Here is a 15,727-nt window from a genome sequence, read left to right on the forward strand (position 1 = left end):
GTACGGCTTAGATGATGTACGTCAAGGATGCAACAACCTCCTCAAGAATATGAGGCTGGAGACGCTGTCGGTAACTGTACATCTGGAGGATCTTGATCTCGCAAAGACGCGACATTTCCTGGAGCAAAGAATTGAACGACTGGAAACGCTACTGGATAAGATGAGGGGGAACCACCAAGTAACCAATTATTTCGGCAGTGAAATACGGGAGGTCTTGTTGCAATGAAAGGTCAAGTGCCCACACAAGAACTCGACACAGACGATAGAAATTGAATCCTGACTTAGTTCCCTCAATGACAATTGTTGTCTTTTGAAAATCCGAGAATAGTGCTGTTACTGAGCGTTAGCTTTACATCTGACTAACAAATAAACTTCATCTTTCTTTCGGGGATGGAAGCGAACTCAAGCAACAAGTAATGAACAGCAACAGTTTAAAATTGTAAAGGAATCATTTTTGACCTTTTGGAATTAAAAATTAATTCAGTTTACTAAAACTAATAGGCCATTTTCGAGTTGCTGTGGACCTCATTATAAAAGCAAGGCTAAGTGCAAAAGCTTTTCATATGAGAATGAGTTTTGTTTGCATATGAATGAAACCTAATTTTCGTAATAAAAACCTTTGCACTTAGCCTCGCTTTCATAATGAGGTTCACAACAATTCAGAAATGCCCCATTGAATGCGGAACTGGGAGCGTGTTCGTTCCTCGTTTTTCAGCACCGCTTAAATGAAAACCTTTTTACAACAATGCTGTGCTTGAATGTCACGACAATTTTAGGAAAAAATATTTATACTAATGTTTGAAGGCAAGCTTTTTAGTGTGCCTTCACCCAACTGGTCACTGATGAGCCATGTAATGTTTTAGGTTTTTTTGGATTGCACAGCTTATTGCAAAAGTTATAGTCAAAACTGTATAAAACATGGTTTTAGCTTGAAAGGAAAAAATTAAAATGTATAAGTAAAATAACGCATGCTGATCCATGATCCTGGTGGCTGATTTAGAGAATAGGAATGACTGCTTCATTGTTATGTTCAAGTTGCATTCGAAAATTGTTAATTGGTTTGCTTTCAAATTTTGAGTTAGATATGGAGTTGACCATACAATTAACGAAGTATATAGAAGTATATATAGTATATAGTATAGTTAACGGTTGCAATAAAGTTGTTAATAAGAATGAATTTCACTTTCGCTTCATTTCTCGGCTTGCACCATACATGATGGCTACTGTAGGTACATGTCCGATTGAGGGTGGTCAGTTGGGACGGGGAAGCCCGAGGGCGGGGATGGGGTGGTCACGCTTGGAAATGACTGTACTGAGCCATTACTTCGCTTCTCGCATGGCGGTGTCTGTGGTCATGCTTCTAATTTAGGATAGGTTTAATAAAAATAAATTCCATTGGTGGCTGTTGCTGCGTGTCATCAGGATCAACCAGTGACAGATTAAATAAAACGTCTACACTTGTAACCAACAATCTGGGCCTTTTTTATTTCACGCGCATGCAGAAATTGAGTTCAATAAGCATTGTTAGAATTGTTAAACGAGGATTATTAAACCCGTTTCTGAACTTTTCATTGAGTTTCTTTTTGTCTGTGCATGTCAAACCAACGCTCCAGCTTGTAAACTACAAGTGTAATCTTTTTATTAACTTGACCCCAGTATATCAGTCTTGTGAGTACAGCCGCGGTGAAAAGCGACTTAGAGAACTGATATAAAATATCGTATCGGATGAGACAATAGAGGACATATGATTATCCCAAGGTTTGTTTAAATACCAAGGCCTATGCCGAGCACTCAGATTTCCTTTTTTAAGAGTTTGCTGTGTCACTCACTGAAGAATACATCATTCTCACCAAGGCCTATTGTTTTCAACCAATCCTCTGGATTCGTCTTGTGAGAATTTAATTTATCCGGCCCCTGCAGCCTACAATCTTGTCGTGTTTCTAGGTTAGACAATATTCCCCATAACACCTCTCATTGTCTAGGTACCTGGGATTCATGATGGTGCGATGAACTGGCAAACCATGTAAAGAATAAGGAGGAGCAATGCTGATTAATCACGTGCTAGGGCCGGTTTCTTAGCCTTCTTTGATTTGATGCGTCCAAACTATTGGCTTTTTTTTTTTGGTACAAGGGCCCATTTCTTGGAAGCTTTGTTTAGAATCGTCTTTTAAGACCATGTCCAAAAGGTTAAAAGCTAAAACTTTTAACTTAATAGGAGATATCATGCATCCAGCTCATGGTCACTAAACTGAGATTGCTATGATGTAGAAGCCTTCATTCAGTTCACCAGTACAATGAAGTCTCCTTTTCGTGGTTTAAAGGCGGTGTTTTTTTTTTTCTAATCATTGTAAGATTTTTCAAGTAACGTAAATTATACGATTTTTTTAGCGGTATAGGAGACCTGTAGACTAATTTAACAACGTGGTCTGATTAGCAATTCGGTACACGGAGCTACAATGGTGGTCTATAGTGGCTAAAATAACGGACCACTGCGCTGAAGGCCATGTACCGGATCTCCTCGATTAATGAAGCTTTGTCAAGCCTTAACCATGTTTCTTGCCTTTTTCGGCGTCTTGTAGAGATCCTGTTTCACGGCAGCAACATGTTATAATGTTTGTACTCTTGATGGTTTTATTGGGTTTGCTGTGCCCGATTGCCAGTTGCTTTTTCCCGCGGCCTTGAGGTAAGATAGAAGAATGGCGACATTTAATCAAATGGATGTTTAACAGAGGTGCTCATGTGATCTTCTGATACCAGTTTTCAGAATGTTTTTTACAAATCTACAGCATTTTCTCTCAGTTATCGACGGTAACTAAAAAATGTCCTTGCTGTTATCGGGGTTAGGGGAATAGATCGACTTTATCAGCGGAAATTCTTCAGTGAATTATTCCACACGTCAATAAATTTCTTTACTTACCACATTCTTGATAGATTATATCGGATGCTTTACGGAGATCTTAAATACAGTGATCAGTTTAAAAAAGTACGAATGGGAAAACACATCTAGAAGAAAGCGTTGTATAGAATCAGTTTGGCTGCAGTATATCGGAATTGACATCAATGTTTTTTTTATGGGTCCCTTCTCTTATCTATGATAAATTTCGCTACAACATTGTCGAGGTTTTTATGGACAATGTTTTGACGAAATTTATCATCAATAAGAGGCCAGGCTCTTAAAAAACTGACGTTGATATGTTTTTTACAATAACAAAACGCAGATAAACGAGGTTCAATCTCAAGTTACTCGAGTAGAGCCAAGTTAGAAAAAGAGAAGAGGCGAAAAACATCGGTTTAGTCGTCATAATTGAGAGAATTTCCGGTTCATAGACTAAATGTCTAAAACAAGAAATCAGTAATACACTAACGAATCGACAAAACAAATAGGAATCAAAATTCGAAACAAACCTTTATTCCAGCTGACGACTTTCTAAAAAAACATTGAACATTGTTTTTTTCGGCTCCAGTAAAAAGTCCGCTCAACAATAATTCGCGCTCATCGCCAAATTGCAGGTCCTGCACCTCAACAAAGATCCGCAACTTTCCGCTCCAGAGCTTTGTCTTACAGGCATAACCGTTAAAACGATTCTCTCATTTAAGAATTTTAGTTTGAGTCTGAGTCCTCGCCGAAACACGAATACGACCCTGAAAAGTTTGGGAAACTTTTTCACCTGTAGCGTCATCTCCGTCTTTTCATCAGTCTGTACTCTAATTGATGATAAAAATAAGCCAATGAACGCGCGAGAAATTTGTCCGTCATTGTAAAAAAGGTTATCGGCAGGTGGCGCAAAGTTCAAACTGAAATTTTACAGTAACTGTCATGTAAGACAAGATTGATACTGAAATTAGCTGAGATGAACGTCGTACTTTGGCTGCTGACAACCTCCGCCAGCATTGTCAGATTACATCACATACAGGATGGCTTCCAACGCTCATATTACGGCATCAACCGAAGGTATTTTTTACGTTCGAGAAAGCGGAAAATGCAACCAAACTGGTAAGTTTTGGTATCACTGAAGATCTTTTAGCAGGAGAGTAGTATACAAACTGGGGTAACGAGACCATTTTTTAAAGAATGGCAAAATTAAACGACCGTAAAAAATGATTTTACAGGCATTTTTTTCGCCGAGCGAAGGCCCAACTCGACGAGCGTATTTTTTTGTACTTAACCTTGGGAATATATAAAACTGTGCTCAATTATTTGCTCGATCTAGTATATGTGCAAGATATGTTGACCTTAGGAAATTCCTGGAAAACTGCCCTGGCGCCGATTCCTTGAAATAACTGGTTTGGTTTTAATATATGTGGTGTAACGTGACTATTTTCAATTTTTTAAAAATGCACTTGTACTAGCTATCACATCTTGCCTAAACTCCTATACTACAATCGATTAAATATTCAAAAATCACCATAGCGAGACATTCTCAAAAAGAAACATGATTCTTTGGAAAAAGAGGAAGTTGCTGATGTAATACATTAGGGACTTTCCCGAGGAAATGAGTCATCAGAATACTACAGAGCGTTTTCATTCACGTGACTACTGGCCATGGTCATTTACTGAAACAAAAGAAAGTATTTGCATAAAAATAGAGTTCAATTCCCAGAGGTTTAGTTTGGGACACCAACATGGCCGCCATTTCTTTGTTTTGGGACACCAACATGGCCGTAGTGACGTCATGTGAAAACACTCTATTGTATTTAAGTAATATGACAGTGGTGTGACTTTTTAACCAATCAGACTTACCCATAAATTAAATTTATCAGGAAAATTATCAGAAGTGCACACATTTAATAAAAGTTTTGATAGTGTGAAAACTCTGTCATCATCATGCCTTTTTAAAAGTTTTGATGAAGCAGCACACCGTTTTGAATGTTGTGTTCAAAATTTTCAGGATTCAATTTTCGCTCTTGACGCATTTATGCGATCTAAGCTGACGTTTTCCTTTGATGTGGCGAAAGGTCTAGAATACACATCCCCACATAAGTGGGTCTATTTAATAGTAGACTTTCTTTGATCTTATATACAGCAACCAGATTTTCGTTGAATATTTTTAAAGATACATTATAAGTTGGTTTCGAACTTTCTTTTAACAATTTTTTTTTCATCATTTACGAGTTTCACATTGACTTGCTCTCTGATCTTTTCCATCCTTTTACCAAATACGCTATTATTCATAAGTTTGACGAAATCTTTCTGAAATGAATTTTTTGCACATAATTTAGGGGCTGTTTACCTGGACGGAGGAAGATCCTAGCACCAGAAAGATCTGAGAAGGCGGAAAAACGTCTCGTTTGGTCTACATGCAGAAATGTGGGCCGAAGTGGTTACCAAGTGGAGAAGGAAAAGAAGGATAACTGTCGGCCTTGCGCAGCTGAACGCCTGGCTGCCGCCATGTTTGTTCTTTTTGTCCCTAGTACTAGAACCTTCCGAGCGAAAGTAGTTTACATGGTGCATGGACCTTCCTAGTGCTAGGATCTTCCTATCTCTAAGCTAGAAAGTTCCTATCTCTAGGAAGATCCCAGCGCTAGGGCCAAGTACAACTTTATGCATGTAAACTGAATAGAGAAAACATATAGCGCTAGGATGACCCGCCCTCTAGGATCTTCCAAGTGCTAGTATCTTCCTCCCTCCATGTAAACAGCCCCTTAAAGTTCTTTTCTGTGTATTGCATCAATATATTGCTTCAACCATGGCGACCGATTAAATTTCAGTACACGGTGGATCTTTTTTATTTTGAATCCAAGTCAGTATACGGTTGGAGATTTCTATAGTGGAGCACATAGTTTAGCTTGTCATTCAAGGATGGAATCAATTTTTTGACTTGTCCTATAGTTATATTATAATTTTACCTTATGTTTGCACAATAATTCGATAACGTACTTTTAGAAACATTTATTTTTTCAGCAGCTAGTGGATAGTCATTATGCTTGTCATGCAACTCTTTAGGATATTCTAGATGAACTTCAAGAATCAATCCATTGTCACTGTCGTTTTCATATTTGTCTAGGTTAATTAATCCATTTAAAATTTATATTGTGCGCTTGCTAATACGCGAGTCCCAAATTATTCCTCAGAACGTAAATAGAAAAAAAAATCGTTTTTTGTTAAACCCGCTTTAACCCTTTAGCCCCCAAGAGTGCCAATTGGCACATAATTCCATAACTCTTTCAATATTTGACAGATTTCTATGAATTTTTGACACGGAGATGATCTTGTGAAGATCTACTCATTAAAAGGATAAAAACTTAACCCTCTCCCATATGTGATATGGATGACCACCCCCATAACTTTTCAACAAGTTGTGGGTCTTAGTAAATCTCTCACATTAATGAACGTGTTGAGAACTGCAAAATGAGCTATAGTTTAGAGGTATACCTAATATACACAAGGATTGGGACGTTTTTGAACTTTTAAATTTTTACGTTTTAAGGCCATTTATCTCAAACCCATAACTTTTCTCATTCATAATTATATCAGTTATGAACTACACTCATGAGTAGCTTTAAAATGGTATATCATACATGCACATTGAGTCTGTAGTCTTGGATCTGGAGAAAATGTCGTTTTGCCTTGGGGGTTAAAGGGTTAAGTTACTATCATTTCCCTGAACTAAAATTTTCCGGAAAAGAAATGTTGGCAGCAGAAGGAAAGCGAAAGCATATTCATGCCTTCTTTAATCAGTTTAATCGATGATGTTTATTCCTCCTCTTTCGTAATACTAGTAGCAAGTTTGCGTGACAGCATCTGGGCTCTGATGTAGGGGTCTTGCAAAATGCATTTTAGTCATGCTCCCTGTAAGGGGTTGTATTGTGTGACTTTTAGGCGATTATCAATTGCTGGGTTGGTAGCCACAGTGGTTTTGCTCATGCAATCTAGCTTACAACCCTCTTCCCTTCCAACTTACCAAAGGGCTTGGCGCTTGCTTTACCGTTTTATTCAGGCCACATTTCCGGATCATTTTGCCCTGGAAAAAGTTCCAATTCCAGTGCCAATGTTTTGTTTGTTTATTGCATACCTATTTGATCTTCAGTATGCAGCTTCAACAATCAATACATATGTTCCCGCCTTAAGCTATTCTCACAAGCTTTCGGGGTTTCCAGATCCTTCAAAAGCTTTTGTTGTTATTCAGATGCTTAAAGGCTATGGAAAGCTGGAAGCCAAATTGGACACTTGAGACTTCCCATAACAGTATCCATACTCCATATAATTTTAAACTCAGCTTCATTGTCTTTGTTTTCACAAAATCAGGTTTTATTATTTCAAGCCATGTGCCTTTTTTGCCTTTTTGAGAGTGGGTGAGATGACTTTCTCCCACAAAAAAGGTGTCCTCCACCTTTGCAAATTAATCAGTTGACCAAATTAGCGAACGGTAGGAAGAAGGTTGTGGTTTTCAAGATCAAGTTTATCAATTACAAGTATTTCTATAACCAGACCCCCTTCATTTACTTATTTCTCCCCAACCTGCTTATTGCCCCCATTGACATCTTACTTGGGTACTTATCATTGCGGGGTTTCAGAAATGGTGCACTTTTTATTGATCACCAAAGTCTCGGTCTTCGTTCAGTACTCAGCTTTTCTCTGCCATACTAGGCAATGTGGTCTTAATCCATCCGTTTACAAAGGCTACAGTTTCCGAATAGGGGCTGCCTCCCACGCTGCAGATCCCGTTGGCCCAAGAATATCCTCGGAGCAGGCAAATAAATCTGCCAGATTGCTTGTTTCATCAGCCAGAGTTTTGCTTCATCTTCGGAAAGTCCAGCTACTTGGGATAATTTCTTAACAACAGGCAATCCCTTCCAAAATCCTTTCGGAAAAAAATAATAAACATTTGAAAGCTTTTTATTTGACATTTTATAAGAAATGACTTACTGCACTGAAATCCAATTGCCAAAGCTGATGCTCAAGCGTAAATTAAGTCAACTTGTTTTTGTTGGACACTTAGAGCTACTTGGCTGATAAAAGTCAGAAAACTGGGGCTCCCTCAGATTCATTTTTTGTCCTTGATGAACCATATTGTATAACTTCAAGGCAAAATCAGTGTTTTTGAAATTTTGTTTTGCTTCATCCCTTATTCTGTCATTTGTCATTATCCAATCATTTAACTTAGCTCGATTTTCCTCATACTTCTCATATTCTTTCTGATGTTTTTCAACAGCGAGATCATGTCGCTTCTTGAGTTTTCTTTATCGCAATCAGAGCTTCCCCCATTCAAATACTTAACAGGATTTTCCTATGGGTAGATCCATTGTGAAGTCGAAACAAATCACACTCGAGGGGCACCAACGTTGGCGATGCCCAAGTACGCAAATATCCTCCGGCGACGTCAGGTGAAAACCAAAAATAAGCCAATCATATGGTTGGAACCCTAGCAACCTACTGAATCATAGAGCTTGTCAGCTAGAGGTGCGTATCAACTGTGGATGGACGCGTTCATGCACACGAGTTTGATCACGTAGATTGATCTTGCAAGGAAATTTAAGCACAATACAGCTATAGGCGAATAATCCAGAGATAGTCCACGGTTCCAACTCGTCTTTATTACTGTTATTTCGAATTGCGATTACGGTTGCTGAAAGCGAAACAAATACAAATTACTAAGGAATACAAATGACGGCTATGAAACGACAAAAATACAGGAAACGGAAAGAAACTAAGCGAAAATACTTACAAACGTTGTGTGGCTAGAAAGTTGAACGGAAAAAAAAATGTACGATGGCTGGACGAAAAAACTGCAACGATGTTGCCGTGAACGCTGAAGCGAAATGAATTAGAATTGACTATGAAACTTACAAAATGATCTAAGAACAAAGAAAATTATGCGGAGAAATTTAACAGAAAGAATAGTGATATCTGAAAAGAATGCGAAAGGAATGTGCAACCTTACAAAGAATTAAATGCTAAACATAACAACGTGGAATGCGGCCGTAACATCTGGCTCCCCTAAGAGTTAGGAAAAACTCTTATGTCCTTAATTCTTAATTAAGCATTAAAGTTCATTGAACATCTCTGAATCTTCATGGCTCCTCTGGCTGGGATATACCCCTGGTCTTCAGTTTTCTTCATTCTCAAGTATTAGCACGAGCTTCTGAATTGGCCTCTCCAACGTTGTCGTTGCCGTTGCAACCTTCACCGATCGGACCTGTCCCTTTGAATCTGGGCGTGAGTCGACAACTCGAGCCATATTCCATTGATTTCTTGGCACTCTATCATCGGCGATCAATACAAGGTCCCCTCTTTGAAGGTTTCTCCTCGGATTGTTCCATTTCACTCTCTCTTGTAGGGTCTGGACGTACTCCTTTCTCCATCTCGACCAAAAGACGTTGGACAAATATTGAACCCGTTTCCATCTTCGACGGAGATAAACGTCGGCCTTCTGAAAGTTACCCGGGGGCGGCATTACGATCTTTGATTTCATCGTCAATAAGTGACTCGGCGTTAAGGGGTCCAAATCCCCGGGATCACTTGACGGGACGGTAAGCGGACGGCTGTTGATGATGCATTCTACCTCAGTCATCAAGGTTCTAAAAGACTCATCATCAAGGGCGTGACCGTATTCTCGCATCAGCGCAGACAAGATGGATCGAACAGATCGTATCTGCCGTTCCCATACGCCACCCATATGAGACGCAGCTGGTGGATTCCTTTTCCATTTGATAACCCAATCAGAATTGAAGTCTTTACTGAGGCGTCTTTGGATGTCATCATGGTCCATCTCCTCTAGGGCTTTCTTAAGCTCTGTCTGAGCTCCCACAATGTTGGTTCCCTGGTCTGATCTGATCTCGCGCACTGGCCCTCTCCTTGCTATGAACCTTCGTAGTGCGTTCATGAAGGAATCTGTTTCTAGCGAGTCTGCTGTTTCGATGTGCACTCCTCTGCTGGCTAAGCAAGTAAATAGTACCCCATAACGTTTTACTTCTTTCCTGCCTTGCTTTATTTGAAAGGGACCAAACAGATCGACACCACAATAGGTGAAGGGAGGGGCAGCTGTTATCCTCTCCTTCGGCAGATCAGCCATCTTCTGTTCACCGGTTGTTCCTCGAAGGCGACGACACACAACGCACTTGGAAATGAGATGTCTGACAGCAGAATTCGCGCTGACTATCCAATATCGGCTTCTAAGCTCGTTCAACGTTATGCCTCTGCCAGCATGAGCGACTTTCTAATGAGCGTCGCGAATGATAAGCTCGACGATGAAACTCTTCTTAGGGAGAATAACCGGATGCTTAAAGTTTTCTTCGAACTCCTGTGAATTACCCAGTCTACCACCAACGCGGATGAGTCCATCCTTGTCTAGAAAGGGATCGAGGCGGAACAGGGTACTTGATTTACTAATTTCAGACTTCTTCGCTTTCGCGAATTGGCGATCGTCCTTGGGGTATGCTCTTTGAATCTTCTGCAAGGCTCCTATTTCCTTAGGAAACGCTCTGCTCTGTATAAGTTTAAGAATGGTCTTCTCAGCTCTATCCAACTCTTCTACCCTCAGAGGAACGACTTCAACCTTTGTAGCGCTTCCACCTCTCCTTGTACCATCGTCAGTAATACCTTGCTTGGGCTTGAGACGGAGTATCCAAGCAATAGATTTCTTCAGTCGGTGCCATTCGGAAAACCGGTTAAGCCTCGTCAGAAAATCTTCGCTCTCATTGACGTCCATGCTGTGTACCGAGATCCTTTTAACTTCAGGGTCGTCTACAGGGATGTCGTCTAGGTCTCCAGGGACTTGAGGCCACTCACTCTCGGGTAGCCGTAAGAAGTTTGGTCCTGTAATCCAACGACACTGCAGGGATAATTCTTGACCGTCAAGACCACGGGAAGTGTCATCTGCTGGATTCCTTTTGGACTCAACGTACCTCCACTGGTAGGGGTTTGTCGCGTCTCGCATAGTCTGAACACGGTTGGCGACAAAGACTTGAAAACGCTTCTTTTCGTTGCATATGTACTTTAACACAGTTGTGCTGTCTGTCCAGAAGTGCCTGCTATTAACAGGTTCGTCTAACTCTCTGGCGATGATCTCTACCACACGTACCGATACAGTGGCTGCGGTTAACTCTAAACGAGGGATAGTCATAGTCTTCACGCGAGCAACCCGAGCCTTCCCTATAAGGAATGCGCAATGGACGTCACCTCTCTCGTTCTCCATTCTAAGGTAGGATACTTGACCATAACCAGTCGAACTTGCGTCAGAGAAGCTGTGGATCTGTCTCGACACGACGACGCCAAAGTTATTGGGCTTCAGACATCGTTCCATAGAGAAACGCTCAAGTGCAGGCAACTGGCCTCTCCACCTTTCCCAACGTACGCGGAACTCCTCGCAAATCTCGTCGCCCCATCCTAGCTTCGTTCGGCACAGATCCTGCAATATCTTCTTCCCGACTAACAGGAAGGGCGCAGCTATACCCAGGGGGTCGTAGACGGAGGATATGGTTGATAGTATACCCCTCCTTGTTAGCGGTTGGTCTTTGATGACAATTCTGAAACCGAACATGTCCGATTCGATTGCCGACTGGACACCAAGGGCTCTCTCCACTGGATAATAATCACTCCCTAATTCTAACGATCTAACTTCTGGGGCGCGCACTTCTTGCCGGATACTTTCGAGAACGTTCTTGTTGTTGCTAACGAACTTGGCTAAATTAAACCCTCCAAGGGCGCAAGCATGGCGTACGTCACGTATCCTTTCGATAGCGGTATCTTCTTTTCCTTCGGAGCGCAGACAGTCGTCAACGTAAAAGTTCTTTCGCAGAACATCTGCGGCCTCTGTTCCAACAATCTTTTCTGCGTCATCTGCGGCTTTCTTCAGCGCGAAATTTGAGCAACTTGGTGACGACACTGCGCCGAACAAATGGACATTCATTTGATATTCTTCAAGGTCTTGCGTTAGGTCTCCATCAGGCCACCAAAGGAAGCGAAGGAAGTCTCGCTGGCCTTCTGGTACGCGGACTTGATGAAACATTGCATCAATGTCCCCCATAAACGCAATAGGGTCTTCGCGAAATCTTGTAAGGACACCAACAAGTCGATTCGTCAGGTCAGGCCCTTGTAGCAACTTGTCGTTGAGCGATGTTCCTCCAAATCTTGCGCTACAGTCGAACACCACCCTTATCTTGTTCGGCTTCTTAGCATGGTAGACGCCATGATGGGGTATGTACCAGACTTGGCCCGTCTTTGCAGGGATAAGATGAGACGGTACCTTCCGAGCAAATCCCTTGGCAATGATGCTACTCATAAAGTTAACATAGTCCTTGTAAAACTTCTCATTCTTAATAAGCTTCTTTCTTAACCATAGTGCTCTTTGAAGAACTTGACCTCTATTGTCGGGAAACCATTGGCTGTCATCGCGGAAAGGAAGGGGAATTTCATAATGATTATCCTCCTCGTGACGAACTCCCTGGCTAACTATCTTCAGAAACTTCATGTCTTCTCGTGAATATTCTTGCTCCTTATCCTCCGTTCGTTCACTGAAGTCCAGTTCGAGCATCTTATTGAGTGCTTGTGGAGTGACGATCTCCTTAACTCTGCTCTCTACCATGAAGTGGTGGTCGAGGTGTCTGCCTGAACCAACTTCCGTAGCAGCAACTCTATGGCAATTGACATTTGAATGTTCTGTAACGCACATGTACAGAGCGCCCACTATTGCCCATCCAGCAAACGTCCTGATTGCGAAGGGACCACCATCTTCACCAGCTAATACGTCTATGGGTTCGAGAGCTTTCGGGCAGTTTGAGCCAATCAGAAGACCAATCCTGACGTTCGGTAACTGCGCAGGCAGCTCGCCGGCTATGTTTCTGAGATGTTTCCAACGATAGGCAAGTTCAGGCGTAGGCACATTTGGGGGTGTGCAGAGGTCCTCTTTAGTGAATATCTTCGGTAGCTGTATGGGATTCTTGCCCTTTAAGTCCGTGACGATTAATCCATTCAGGACCTTAGAGTCGTGCAACTTCGTACCATTGACAGTCTTCACCATGAGCTGTGTATTCACGCCATTCACCCCCAAGGTGGTCGCGATGTCGTCAGTAACGAACGAACCGGTACTACAGGTGTCAAGCATGGCGTAAGTGAGGACTTCACTTTCAGCAGATTTCAGCCTAACGGGAACGACAGGAACGGCGGCTACTGATTCTTTGGTGCCTACAACATGGCAGAGGGCCTCTTCCACCTCCGTTTGAGCATTTAAAACCTTCTCCTTTGGTTGCAGGGGAGTAGAGCTAGCCTGTTTGGAAGCCTCCTGATTGAGGGCGAAGCTATCATCATGTAGACCCGTTGGATGTCGACGTGAGCAGCTCTTACAGGTCCTTCGCTGGGCACAACCGTTAGATCTATGTCCAGGACTGTAGCAGGCAAAGCAGAGTGATTTCATCTTTAGGAAGTCTTTCCTTTGTGACAAGGATTTCTTCAAGTAGTCTAGACAGTCGTCCAAGTCATGGTTCTTGTTGCACAACTTACAGAGGCTAATGGGAGTGCGTGAGCCTGATTGTTGGTCAGCGGTCACATCTGTCGCGTGACTGGAGGTAACATTATGGCTCTCAGGCGTTTTAGACTTGCCAAAGCTTTTACCTCTGCCTTTGCTGGAACGATCAGGTCGATCTGAGGTGCCATCCAAACGACGAAGCGCTTCACGAGAAAAGACTGGGTCGGTCGCAATTCCTGCTTCTGCATTAACGAAGTTCACGAAGTCGGCAAAGGAAGGGATTACTCCACTCACCACTCTCCTTTTATTTGCTTCTCGGCGCCATCGGTCTTGAAGCGTAAATGGAAGCTTGGTTACCATGCTTTGCAAATTGTGGGGATGATTTAGAATAGACAGATAGGTTAGAGTTGCCATCGCGCTCCGGCACTGACTTAGGAAGATGGAGAATCTGTCTAATGCCAACTCGTCTCCTGGTCGGATGCAGGGCCACTCGTCAATTCTCTTGAGATAGGCGTTGGATATCTTGTATGGGTCCCCATACTTTTCGTTAAGGAGCTTTTTGGCCTCTAGGTATCCACTGTGTCGATCAAGGTGGAGACATCCCTTGATTAGGTCCTTGGGTTCTCCGTGTAAATACTGCTCTAAGTATTGCAGACGTACATCATTCGCGCTGACCTTAGCCTCTACATGCGATTCAAAACTTCTTATAAAGGTAAAGTACTCCAAAGGATCGCCACTAAACTTGGTCAGTGTAAGAGAAGGCAGTAAACTCTGTTGTTGTTGCTCCGCTAGTAATTCTGTTAATCTGTTCTGTTGTTGCAGGACTTCACAAAACTGCTTAGTGCTTTGATGTGTGTAGGCCATGTATCGAGGTTCACTCGCGAAAGGCTCTTGTTTCGGTTGTCCTAATGGCTCTGTATCTTGCTTCGTTTCCGCGACGTGAAACTCAGGTGCAAAAGGATTCAGACTTGGATGCTGCATTGGCTTAGGAGGAGTTTGTATCATAGGAGCGTCATATAAATCAGCGGTAAAACTCACTTTAGTCGTAGTATTAGACGTAACGGCTGGAGACGTGTAAGCGCTTGAGGAAGTCGGAAGAAACGGCCCAGATGAAGTAGATGCCTGTACAAAAGAATCTTTCGGAGACAATTCTTGACGATCAGTCGAATCTGCATCGCCGACACCCCTTTCAATTTCAGCGAACACACTCTCTCGCACGCGAGCAACCGCCAACTGCTCTTCGAGGCGTAACTTCTCGACTCTCAACTCCAACTCTTTCCTTTTTTCCAACATGGCAACTCTGGCCTTTAACTCGGCGGCTTTTGCTTTCTCTTTCGCTCTGCTTGAGGTAATCGAACGGCTAGAATGTCTAGAGGATGCCTTTGAACGACGCGATGTGGAATATAACGAGCCAACTTGAGATCTCGTTTCCAAGCTATGTTCGATTGTCTCTTTCGCGGTTGAAATCCAGAGTACAGTTTTGTCCAAAAAGTCGTTAATCGTTTCATTCAGATTAATATACCATTCGTTTGCAACGTCCAAATCCTCCTCGGACTCAAGATCATTTAAAAGAGCAGCGAAACCCACCTTGAGCTCTTCCACGGAAAAACGAAATGAAGTTAAATTCCTCTCGACGACGTCCACATTCTCTTCATCAGTCGCCAACCTATCCATTTCCTTCATTTGACGTTGGATTCTTCTAAATAAAGTCTGACAATCCGTCCATCGAACATGTGCGATAAATGCTTTTCCCTTTTCTGTGCGCTGCCGTCGCCTTGTTACACCGGTTGCTAAAGCAGCGTTACCGAAATCCAAACTGTCGCTTTCCGTTCCAACTTGTTCCCCAATTGGATCCATAACGTTTCAACGTAATATAGGCGAATAATCCAGAGATAGTCCACGGTTCCAACTCGTCTTTATTACTGTTATTTCGAATTGCGATTACGGTTGCTAAAAGCGAAACAAATACAAATTACTAAGGAATACAAATGACGGCTATGAAACGACAAAAATACAGGAAACGGAAAGAAACTAAGCGAAAATACTTACAAACGTTGTGTGGCTAGAAAGTTGAACGGAAAAAAAAATGTACGATGGCTGGACGAAAAAACTGCAACGATGTTGCCGTGAACGCTGAAGCGAAATGAATTAGAATTGACTATGAAACTTACAAAATGATCTAAGAACAAAGAAAATTATGCGGAGAAATTTAACAGAAAGAATAGTGATATCTGAAAAGAATGCGAAAGGAATGTGCAACCTTACAAAGAATTAAATGCTAAACATAACAACGTGGAATGCGGCCGTAACAACAGCTGTTTATA

General features: G+C 42.0%; 2 protein-coding genes and 1 pseudogene across 6 annotated transcripts in view; all 3 read left to right on the top strand.

The window, feature by feature from the left end:
- Positions 1-1,177, top strand: part of LOC146455151 (BTB and MATH domain-containing protein 36-like) — a 49,515-nt pseudogene extending 48,338 nt beyond the window's left edge. The window contains exon 4 of the transcript XR_014859076.1: positions 1,112-1,177. The product of XR_014859076.1 is annotated as a BTB and MATH domain-containing protein 36-like (transcript). The remainder of the gene's footprint in view (positions 1-1,111) is intronic.
- Positions 1-15,727, top strand: part of LOC146455150 (BTB and MATH domain-containing protein 36-like) — a 102,183-nt gene that overhangs the window by 58,202 nt on the left and 28,254 nt on the right. The gene's annotated exons all lie outside the window — the stretch shown is intronic.
- The window catches only part of LOC146455152 (BTB and MATH domain-containing protein 36-like), a 129,240-nt gene that overhangs the window by 35,474 nt on the left and 78,039 nt on the right, over positions 1-15,727 (top strand). The gene's annotated exons all lie outside the window — the stretch shown is intronic.

The sequence above is a fragment of the Pavona decussata genome, unplaced genomic scaffold, assembly GCF_977016875.1.
Source record: "Pavona decussata unplaced genomic scaffold, jaPavDecu1.1 SCAFFOLD_285, whole genome shotgun sequence".
NCBI lineage: Eukaryota > Metazoa > Cnidaria > Anthozoa > Scleractinia > Agariciidae > Pavona > Pavona decussata.